At 35.7% G+C, this 12,326-nt stretch overlaps 1 protein-coding gene across 2 annotated transcripts in view; it reads right to left on the bottom strand.

Moving 5' to 3' along the window:
- The window catches only part of STXBP6 (syntaxin binding protein 6), a 300,438-nt gene that overhangs the window by 212,326 nt on the left and 75,786 nt on the right, over positions 1 to 12,326 (bottom strand). The gene's annotated exons all lie outside the window — the stretch shown is intronic.

The following is a 12,326-nucleotide window of genomic DNA, read 5'->3' as shown; positions in this document are numbered from 1 at the left end:
CTTCAACCAAAGTGGACACACATTTCTAAAAACGTGTCTGACTAATGGTAAGGATTTTGTAATTTTACCCGGCAGTTCCCACATGTTGTGCTCTTGTGGTTAACCAGCAATGTGTTCCCGATAATTAGGATAAAGCAGCATGCTGCTGACTCACAAGGAGCCCCCCTAAACTTACACATATACCATCACGTGCTATATTTAGTTTTCTAAATGTTGCACTCTCTGATGATTTAGTTCTGCTATGTGTCTCTATTGTACTCAAGGTCAACCTGAAATTTTTTTAGATTTTGTTACAAAATCACTGTAAGATAGTGTTAAAAAGTTGTTTGACAGTTGAATTTCAGTCATAAAATGTTCAAATACCCAACTCTTCATCTCTTCACCAGTGTTTATTTCCTTACACTAATTTTCCCAATTTCCTTCTAGTGAGTCAATCCCCAGTCTGCCTCTGTAGCAGATACTTTCCTTCTCTCTGTCTCTCTGTCTCTGTCTCTCTGTCTCTCTGTCTCTCTGTCTCTCTGTCTCTCTGTCTCTCTGTCTCTCTCTCTCTCTCTCTCTCTCTCTCTCCCTCTCCCTCCTTCCCTCCCTCCTTCCCTCTCCCTGGGTAAGGACCTGGTTAAACATCAATTTGAGTAAATATTTTACAGTTTGTCATCCAAGTCAGACGATGTTTTAATCATAATGCTAATAATTAAGTACATAACACACATATCTGTTCAAGCAACTAATTAATCATAATTAAATATGCTGAGGGGCACTATCTATAGTTGGCCAAAAAGGTAATAAAACTGGTCATAGTCCGGGTTATCAGCTTTTTTACACCTGAGGACCACTACCTGCATAAGCACTGGGCCAAGAGCCAGAAGGGTCAGCAGTTAATAATCACTGCAGACCAGTGATTTTTAAGCTCTTAGTTGAAGATCAGCACCAGTCTGCAGACCAACAGTTGGAAACTACTGGGATAAAGTATTGAGAGATCCTGAATATGACAGCAGTATAACTATATGAGGTAATAGCAACTCAAAGAATTTTTCATAGTGCTGTAAAATGGAGCCAATTAGTAATCACCTATTACAAACCATTTCTATGCTCAGCATTAGAAATACAAGAATAGAGATAGGGTCCTGCTAAGTACATTCAAACTTTCACTAAATCCAACTGGTTTATAACAGATCAATATGGGGACATCCTTCTCAATTAAAGATTCAACAATGCTACCACTATTGTGATTCACCTGTAATGGGACCATATCATTTTAGGTAAAATATATTTTTAAAAGCATCCCTCTGGTTAAAGAAAGATCTCCTAGTTTCAATTCAGTAATTGAGTACATTTTCTGAGCAGTGTCAATAATAAAAGGTCTTACTTTTTGTTATTATCTATTTCTATAACTCTATGTTCAGGTCTCTTTTGCCCTGATCATGACATATCATCACTGCCAAACTCTTCCTTACAAGATGAAAGCAAAATGACACTAGTGTAGGGGACTAGGACCTGGGTTTCAATATGCTACAACTACTTGCCCTATAGTCCCAAGAAATATTGCATCCTCAAACCACTGAACTGAACCAGTGGTTAGTTTGCTTAAGAATCATAAGTGGGAGCCCCAGACTTCCTGAATACTGCAAAGCACCCTGCAATGAAGACACCTGGATCCACCATCATTTCCACTGAATCAGAATCTTGGGAACTATATTTTAAGCAGCTCTCTAATTGTTCTTTCTATAGCATTCTTGACACAGCTTTAAAATTCAGTTGTCTTTAGGCAACTCTTTAAAGGAACTATGTACAGGATTGGAAAGGAATATATTCTCAGGAAAAACATAGGGAGGGAATATACAGAATTATTTCTCTTGGTTCCCCTGACAGTTTTTATCAACTCCTACATCTTAGACTGATAAATCAAGGACTAACCCAATGCTGGAAATACATTGTAAGGCAGCAAGATAAATATAACAGCAGCAATGTACCATAGTCCCTCGACCCTTTCATTGCCCTGAAATGCAGTAAGCAGGACAGGTCACCCCTGAATATAGTGCTGAAGCACAATGATTATTTTGAGCTGACAGCATCTGAAAAACAGCAAATACAAAGAGACTTTCTCTAAAAACCTCTTACTGTTCTAAAGACAATCTCCAAGTGAAACAGAGTTTGCATAAGTTCCTTTCCAGGAGCCCTATCATCCAGGAAAAACTATTTCACAGCAGAGGAGACCACACTCAGAAAATCTTGATCACAACATTCTTTCTTCCTTCAATTCATGTAAGAGACCATTAGTCATTCCTAAAATTAGCTTTTTCGTCTTTAAGATGTCCACATTCTCCTTCCTGAATTCTAAGCCATCGAGAAAGTTGCTTTGTTTTTCCCTGAGCTTTTCCCATTTATTCATGAACTGTATGTGTTATAAAACCTCATTTTGTATCTCTTGTTAATAATCTTTTATTACAGAAGTCTCAGTTCAGAGAGGAAGAAGAAACATTATTTTTCCTTCTTTACAATACTGTGGAAGGTTTTTTTCTTCCTGGCCCACAGAATCTATAGGCTATAATTACCAACTTTTTTTCCATCCAAAAAATCAACCTACAATATGATTTGCAAGTCAAAGCAGCTGGCTGCCTTAAGTGGTAGTTGTAGAAACTAATCACAGTTTTGATATTCCTCAAGTCTTTCCCTCCTTCTTCTTTTTCACTTTAAGCCACCTAACCCATATCCATTTTTTAAAATTGGCATGTAAATTATAAAAATTTAAGCATACATGCTATTCATTTGCTACACTTATATATTGTAGAATGGTTGCCATTATAGCAATAATTAGCACTTCTATCAATTTATATAGTGATTCTTTCTTTTTGGTGGCTGAATTATTAAGTGCTAGTCTTTAATCAAATTTCATGCTTATAATATTGTTGTCTATATTGGGGCTAGAGAGGTAGGTCGATGCCTTACAGGCAGTCAACCAGAGTTCAATCCTCAACACCACATATAAACTCCTACCCCCAAAAGGAGTAATATCTGAGAGCAGAGGTAATAAGAGTAAGCCCTGAGCACTAGTGGGTATGATCCCAAACAAAAAAACTAACAAAGCAATTACAATAAGTAATTGCACTATGCATTAGCTCCCTAGGACTAAGGAAAATCTATTAGTCATAACAATGTACCCCTAAACAGTTTTTGCCATACACCCATCCCACTCTCCCATTCCCTGGTAAACAATAATTTACAATCTGTTTTATAAAATTGTGATTTTCCAGATCTATAAATGATATCATATAAGTACTTGTTTTTCCTCTCAATTATCTGATTCAACCTACAAAGTTGAAGATTATAGTAGAAAGATGGCCCTTTACCATCTAGGAAGCCAGGAATTAGATTATCCTTCAGTGGAAGAGTTGAACACTCTCAAATGATCTAAGGGATTAGACCATTGAATAAAATAAGGAAGTATAGGTATAAGAAGCTTTTGAATTCCAACACTAACATAGTTGGTTTCCATTATTGGAACTGACACCTGTCCTCTGTGGCCAGGAGACAGAGTGGTAAAGTCTCAGCAAATTAAAACTGCATGGCATCATTATCATACTAATGGTTCTAAGGGGTAGTGACTACAAGGAGGCCTTAAATATTTTTCCTGGAGAGGCATAAGCTTCCTCTACTGAGAGGAACCAGTAATTCAGCTTCTTATTATCAGATAACTATTTCATCAAACCCCATTAATTTCCCTGTTCAATTTCCATATTAAACCCAAAATCTTCTAATCATTTAGTGACATTAACTATACCAACAAAATTATCTGGACTGCCTGACAATTATATATCTACTATCAGTGATTGGAATTCCTTGTTTTGAATATCACCCTCTAAGATAAATGTGACTCATCCCTGGATCAAGTTTCAGAATACTCCAAATTAACAAGGCAAAGGTGATGTCATCTTATAGGATTTTGGGGGAAAATTAACTGGCCGTCCCTCAAATAACTTAGATAAAAAAGAAATAAATTATTCTCTAAAATTGGATACCTCTGCATTGTCATTTAGTGTTTTAAATTCTACAAAGCCAACATCAATTTCAATCTTTAATCTGATGGTACTGATCACTGCATTCAGCTCCAATTGCTTTCCAATTTTAAGTCCAAAAATGTACTTTCTTACTGAGTATTTCACAGTCTTAACCAAGACTCATGAATTTCCCTCCAACATCAACAGCAACCAACCAATTACCATCTATTTAGTACTTCTGGGCTCTGCCAGTCCTTTTTATTCATTTTGTTTTCTATTTTCTACTGTGATTCTACAACTCAGCATCCGAGGACTAAATGATTTTGGTGCCTCTGAAAGGGACTCCCATCTTGCTCTCAATTGTTTCTCTACTTGACCAATGAAACAATTTAAAGCACAGGTTCTCAAACCTATTTGGTGTCTCTTTTCAGAAACACCACACACACACACACACATAATTACTTATGATTTGCACCCAAGACTGCTACTGCTCCCTGAATTATCTCAGCATGGGATGGGAGGGGTGATCATTCACTTTAGGAAATGGTTAAAATTTAACTCTACTTAACTATTTCTTTTCCATCCCTACATAAAGTTTTATCCTAGAAATAGAATCACCTTCACAAAGAAGAGAATTGCTAATTGTTTCCCATATATACTCTACCTTATATGTGCTAAATATTAAATGTCAGATCTATTTATGTAATCATTAACATAGAAGTATAATAATTTTAATTTTGCTCCAAAATGTAAAACTTTCTCCTGGTAGTAAAAGAAAAACAAAATAAAACAAAAAAACCCATGTGATTAATTGTAATGAGATTATTTTTCTAAGTTTTCACCCCTAGTTTCATATTAAGAGCAAAAAATCAATTTGGATATTTTATAAAAGTTTACTAATTTAAAGATTACTGTTTCTAAACATGCAAAATTTCTACTTAGACAACTTCACTTGATGACAGTTCTCGAGATGATATATCTTTACTGCACAGATTGTAGTAATGCATAAATAAATCAGCCAGACTTTTAATACACTATGAATTTTTCTATGTAGTTTCACTATTACTCCTACTTAATTTTTGTTTTGCTGGTGCTAGGAATAGACTGTGCATGCCAGACAGGCATTCTACCACTGAACAACATTTCTGATCCTTCCACTATTACTCTTCACTCAAAGTTTCTGTAGGTAGTATCTAATGAAGGAATCAGATATGTCACCTTGAGTAAACATTTAACTTTAACCTGGTGATATCATTCAAAGTTTCAAAGAACATTATAAGTAGATCATTCTTTTTAGTAGAAACAACAACGGGTAGGAAACAGATTTGCCACTTGTGTGATATCAGGCAGTAAAGGGAGACCACAAATTCATACCTATGACTTGACAAGATCTACAATAGCTGGAACTAAAATAATTTCATACAAAAATAATGATCTTCTAAATACATTCCCATAAAATCCATAAAATTCCAATCAGTAAAAATAAAAAATTTAAGTAAAATAAAAATAAAAATATTTCCTACTATAAAAAAGTGGGGTGGTGTCCAAAGAGATAGCATGGAGGTAGAGCTTTTATCTTGCATGCAGAAGGCAGGTGGTTCGAATCCCAGCATCCCATATGGTCCCCCAGCCTGCCAGTGGCGATTTCTGAGCGTAGAGCCATGAGTAACTCCTGAGCACTTCTGGGTGTGACCCAAAAGAAAAATAAAAAAAGAATACAAAAAGAGGAATGCCAAAGAAATCTACACATCAACCTCAACGTAGGAAACAAATCCTTATACACAGATTCAGGGGATCTGGAGAGGGGAAAAGAGACTGAGATTTGCTTTTATGGTATCACTAGTTTAGTCTTCTCTAAGAACCAGGTTAAAACCAAATACCTTCAGAGTTTTTCTCTGTGTTTAATACATTATTTATCAAATAAATTAGTGAAAAGACTTCATTAATTATTTTTCTTTTTATTAGATATTTTCCTTTAATTCTGATAAGAAATCACATTTTATGTATCATCTTAATACCCTCCTATCTCGATATTGTATATTCACTCAGTTAACTTTTTCTTTATTCTTTCTTTTTAATATGTAAAATCTTTATTTAAGCACCATGATTACAGGCATGATTGTAGTTGGGTTTCAGAAATAAACAGAATAACCCCATTCACCAGTACATCATTCCCACCACCAATGCCCCCCTCTAACACCCCTGCCTGTATTCAAAACGGTATTCTACTTCTCTCATTCTTTAACATTGTCATGCTAGTTGTTACTGTAGTTATTTCCCTAACAGCATTCACCACTCTTTGTGGTGAACTTCAAATTGTGAGCCAGACTGTCTAGCACTTCCAACCTTTAACTCTATACTTTCTGGGCCTTATTACAATAATGTCTTTTTTTTTTTTTTTTTTTGGTTTTTGGGTCACACCGGCAGCGCTCAGGGGACCTGACAGGCTCAGGGGACCATATGGGATGCCGGGATTTGAACTGCTGTCCTTCTGCATGCAAGGCAAATGCCTTACCTCCATGTTATCTCTCTGGCCCCAATGTCTTTTTTTTTCCTTCAAATAAATGAGTGGCAATATTATGTGTCTATCTCTCTCCCTCTGACTTATTTCACTCAGCATAATAGATTCCACGTACATCCACATATAGAAAAATTTCATGACTTCATCTCTCCTGATGGCTGCATAATATTCCATTGTGTATATGTACCACATTGTTTTTTTTAGCCATTCATCTGTTGAAGGGCATCTTGGTTGTTTCCAGAGTCTGGCTATTGTAAATTGTACAGCAATGAATATAGGTGTGAGGAAGGAATTTTTGTATTGTATTTTTGTGTTCCTAGGGTATATCCCTAGGAGTGGTAGATTTGGATCATCGTATGGGAGCTCAATTTCCAGGTTTTGGAGGAATCTCAATATCGCTTTCTATAAAGGTTGGACTAGACGGCATTCCCTTGTGTTTTTTGGCCATTTGTATTTCTTCTTTGAGGAAGTGTCTGCTCATTTCTTCTCCCCACTTTTTGATGGGGCTATATGTCTTTTTCTTATTAAATTCTGTCAGTATCTTGTATATTTTCTATATTAGCTCCTTGTCTGATGGGTATTGGGTGAATAGTTTCTCCCATTCTGTGGGTGGTTTTTGTATCCTAGGCACTATTTCCTTTGAGGTGCAGAAGCTTCTCAGCTTAATACCTGTTTATCTCTGTTTCTACTTGTTCGAAGAGTGCTGTTTCCTTCTTGAAGATGGCTTTAGTCTCAATCTCATAGAGTGTTTTACCGCCCCAGACATACAATCAACTAATTTTTGATAATGGGGCAAACAATTCAAAATGGAGTAAGAAAAGCCTCTTCAATAAGTGGTTGGCAAACTGGTTAGCCACTTGCAAAAAAGCAAACTCAGACCCCCATATAACACCATGCACAAAGATCAAATCCAAATGGATTAAAGACCTTGATATCATGTCTGAAACCATAAGGTATATAGAATAACACGTAGGTAAAACAGTAATTATTTTTCAAAGCATATGGCAGCATATGTGAATCCTTAGTACTAAGTTACTAAGACTTGTATAATACTTCCTAATTTACTAAATATGCAAGCCCACGTATATAGTCAAAATAGCTATTAAATGAATCTTTCAAACTTTGCTTTAAATTTACAAATTATATTATTTAAGTCTATAATTTGTAGGGATTTTTGTGTTTTGTTTTGTTTTTCAACAAGCAACAAGTTTTTTTTTTAAACCAATGGCACTCAGGAGCTACTCTCCAGCTCAAGAGCTCATATGTAGAGATTGAACCTGAGTATCCCATAAGTAAAGCATGTGCTTATACCCCCTTATGCCTATGTTTTTGAATGACAAGCTTTACCTTTTTTATTTGTTTATTTTTGGTCATGCCCAGTGCTTTTGGTGGTTATGGTTGTTCCTGGATGTAATCATGGAGCCATGGAATGGAACCAGCTCCCCTCTCTCTCCCACAAACCTTGTGCTCTATGCCTTTGAGCTATCTCCTGGCCCCAACTATATCATTTTTAATACTTCCCATAGTCTAAGAATTATGATAAAGTTAGAATATCTCTCAAAGATATCAATTTTTTGGTTTGTTTTTAAGCCACACCTAGTAACACTCAGGGACCACTCCTGGCTATTTGCTCAGAAATCACTCCTGGTTTAGGGGATCATATGGGGATCAAACCGAGGTCCATCCTAGATCAGCCACATGCAAGGCAAACACCCTACCATTACGCTATTGCTCCAGCCCCAGATATCAATATTTTAATAAAAGCTTATTAAATTAGTAACTCTATTGCTAGAGAAAAGTATGAGCATCTACACTCGGATATATTAGAGATATATACTAACCTGAGATTCATTTTTAAGAAGAAATTCATTATAGATTACCTAAATATACATCAACATTTATTCTTTTTTAAAGTTAAATACCATCTAGTTCATCCACCTTATAGAACACTATAGAACCTTTAAAAATCATGGCATAAGATTATTTTTTAAATATTTTAAAATGACTAAGACATAATATAGAGAAAACAAGATTACACAACACAAATGAGTTCATAAATGCATGTATATGTGTGCATTTGTAGACATAAAAAGATGTCTTTAGTTAAATTTAAAGAAATGTTTGTATATTATCTGTTTCTTTTGTTGTTGTTGTTGTTGTTTTTGGGTCACACTCAGCAGTACTCAGGGGTTAATTCTGGCTTTGTGCTTAGAAATCGCCTCTGGTGGGCATGGGAGACCATATGAGATGTCAGGATCCGAACTACCATCCACCCTAAATTGGCTGCTTGCAAGGCAGATGTCCAACTGCTGTGCTATCTCTCTGGCCCCTGTATATTATCTCTGGACTTGAAAAAATAAAAAATTAGATCAGAGATTCTTTATGACAAAGTTGTTATTCCACTATTTTCACTCACTAGAGAATATTTTAAAATTTACTTTTGAGGTTCACATTTTCTACTAAAACAAAAATCTCTAAAATATATTTTATTGAGAACTACTGATTTTTAGACTCCCACCTTTCAAGAATTGCTAGAAATGAGAGCATATGTTAAAAACAATTATAAAATAGAAGGAATTTTTATAAGCATAAAAAGGGCATGCTTTCTTTCTTGATCTCCAAACCTGATGAGTCCAAAACTCTGGCTATTGTAAGTTTGCACTTTCTCCCTTAACACAAACTATTGAAGCACTGCAAAAATTAGCACAGCAACCCAAATCATGCTGTTTAATATTTTAAGAGAAAGAAGCTCTTTTCTACAAATAGGAACCAAGTACAAAAAAATTTGGTTAATTCTCTTTCCCTGTAGAGAACCAATCCTTTTAGTGTAAGGAGACATGTTCACAGGATCCTCCAAGCTAGTGACTCATATCTGCTTCAGTTATAAATCTAAACTATTTTCATCTCCTCTTTCCTTGTTTATATGTTGGTAAATACATTCTTCTTGGAGGTTCAATATCCAAAGAACAAACCTTGCTCTATACCAGACCACAAAATATGTATTTATACAGGTTTATTTACATGGTGGGCAGACTTTCTAAGTGTCTTATCAATCATCACATGCTAATTTTAAAAAAGATATGAGAAAACCAAAAAATAACATCACCACCACCAACAAAATGTTGCCAAGGGACAAGCTGTTTAGAGAATTTAGTGAGAGGAGATGAAAATTTCATAAGCATCACACTTATTCTGAAGGATCCATTCTAAAATTCATAAATTAAATTCCAAGAACCAGTTAAGTTGGTTCTACAGTACTCATGTGGTAATTCTTCAGCAATGGGTAGAAATTAAGTATCTAGGGTAGGCCAGCCAGATTACACTCATTGTGATTATGGCAGTATCACAGATCCCAAAGGGGAGAAGCAGGTCTTAAAAGTTAATTTAGCCATATCAAAGAAAGAACAAAAGATTTTTAGAGAAAATAAGCCAAGAAAAGCTCAAATTATTGGCACTTCCCAGTTCTTGAGTACTCATGTCATCTTGGAGTCTGAAAGCTAGTTGGCAAACTTAAAAAGCAATATATTGACCTGAGAGCATTGTTTATGAAAGACAACACTGGCAATAAACAGAAGTTTTTTCATTTATATTCAAACAGGGAAATTATGAACAACATGAAAATGAACAATTCAACTGTGTTAGGCCGTACTTGTTTACTGACTTAGGGTGTTACTTTTAGTTACACCAAAGTTAAAAGAGGGCCAGAAGGGTTGGAGCAATAATACAGTGGGTAGGATGTTTTGTCTTGCACACAGCTGACCCGGGTTTGATTCTAGGCATCCCTTATGATCCTCCAATTATTCCTGAATGTAGAGCCAGGAAAACCCCTGAGCACTGCCAAGTGTGGCCAAAAACAACAAAAGTGGCAGAAACATTAATCTAATACATAAAATGAAGGGGAAGATTTCAGTGATGGTTTTGGTATTTTCTCTTAGTGAGGAGCTTTGATTTGTATATTCATAAGAGAAATGATAGGAAAAAATATAAAGACAAAACATATCAACAATTTAAAAAAGAGAAGCAAATAAATAAGCAAGCCTTTCATCAACCAAAGATGAATCTTTCATACCAGATATTGTTGACTCAAATATTAGGTAAATTATAAATTCTCTTGATTCATCTATTTCTATTTTAGGATAGACCTAGGAAAAAGCACTAGAAGGAAAATACATCCCTTAAAGAATATTCCATCTTTTAAGTGCATAAATCTATAAAACCTAAAAAACATATATTAAACTAGTACTGCATTTTCTAAAAACCTAAAAAGCAAAGCAAAACTTTTAAAAATATTCTGTAAATCTAATAATGATTTTAAAATATTTCTTACTTAAATTATATTAAAATTCTTATTAATATTTTGACTTTAGCATGTTCCATCTGTTGATTATGTTCACACTTGAACATGGTTTAATTAACACAAATTGTAGCACTGGCATCAATGTTTTAATATGTTTATGTTTGGGGTTTGAACAGGAGCAAGATTCCATTTTACAGATGAGTAAATTAGGGCTTAGTCAAGGAAGCTTCTCTATATCACACAGCTTTGAAAGATTAGAACACAGATTTGAATTGTGCTCCTAAGGAAGATTCCAGAAGTCTGTGCCTCAGAATCTCATAATTACAAAATGAGAGAAGGAGTTGGGAACCTATATGAAGGAAATGGTTCTTAATGTAGTCTACCTCAGTTTGATCCCAGAACCCTGTATGTTTCCCTGAGCACCCCCAGCAGTAATCCTTCCCTGAGCATCCCCCCCCCACACACACACACACAGAGGAACTGGAATATATAATCTCCTGAGCACTGCAAAGAGTGAACTTCCCCTTGAGTACTGAACCAGGAAATAGTCTATAAGCAATACCAGGTATGACCTAAAAACTCAAACCAACCAAATAGAAAGTAGGTAGTAGAGCATGCTAGTTAAGACAAATTCTTCTGCTTTATAGTTTTGTCTCTGATCAGCCTTGCTTCCTGCTGGACAAGATACTGTTATCTTGCCTGCCTAGAAGCGACCAAGATAAGGAATCCAGCTGTAGTCTAAAGACATTCTTTCAGAGTATCTGATCATCTAGGGGTATGCATGTCATGCTGTGTTTTTGGCAAAGAATAAAACACAGTCTGATTAGAATAGAGCTTATTTTGATTCCACAAATACAAAATTGGGGAACTGAGAAGAAATGTCTAGCAGAGAGAGTTTATAATAGATCTCTTCTCCATGAACAAGACCATGTCCATTAAAGCATCATCCCAGAAATTTGCCACAGTTCTTAGGAGACCAGCAGTTTGCATCAGGATTCCACTCCTGGGAAGATCTTGGATGGTTGCCATAAGACAGTTTTATGAACCTTGTAGGCTAATTTCCAAGCCGGAAAAGGCTTAACTGTGAAAGGCACATATTTCAAAGGTTTCTGCTGGTTCTCAAGGGAAACTCCTCTTTTTGCTTCCGTTGCTGTATTATCCACCTCTGACATCTCAAAAAGCACCACTTGAGCCTCTTGGCTACCTCCTCCCTGATTTTGTCTCTATGTTTTCTATCTTTTATACCCAAGATTCTAGCAACTTGAGCTTCTCTAGTAGCAATGTTTGGATTTTATAAACATTTTAGGTTTAGCAAGGGTTATTCCATTCACGTCTCTTTATTTTATTTATCTATTTATTTATTTTTGGATTTGGGGCCACCTCAGCAGTGTCAGGTGTTACTCCTGGCTCTGATCTCAGACATTGGTCCTGGAAAATCTGGGGACTATATGGGATACCAGGAATGAAGCCCAGATTGGCCACATGCTAGGCAAAAGTCCTACCTACTGTGCTA

Source organism: Suncus etruscus, chromosome 2 (genome assembly GCF_024139225.1).
Source record: "Suncus etruscus isolate mSunEtr1 chromosome 2, mSunEtr1.pri.cur, whole genome shotgun sequence".
In the NCBI taxonomy this organism is placed as follows: Eukaryota; Metazoa; Chordata; class Mammalia; order Eulipotyphla; family Soricidae; genus Suncus; species Suncus etruscus.
Note: the sequence above shows the minus strand (reverse complement) of the source record. Positions and strands in the feature narration are given on the sequence as shown.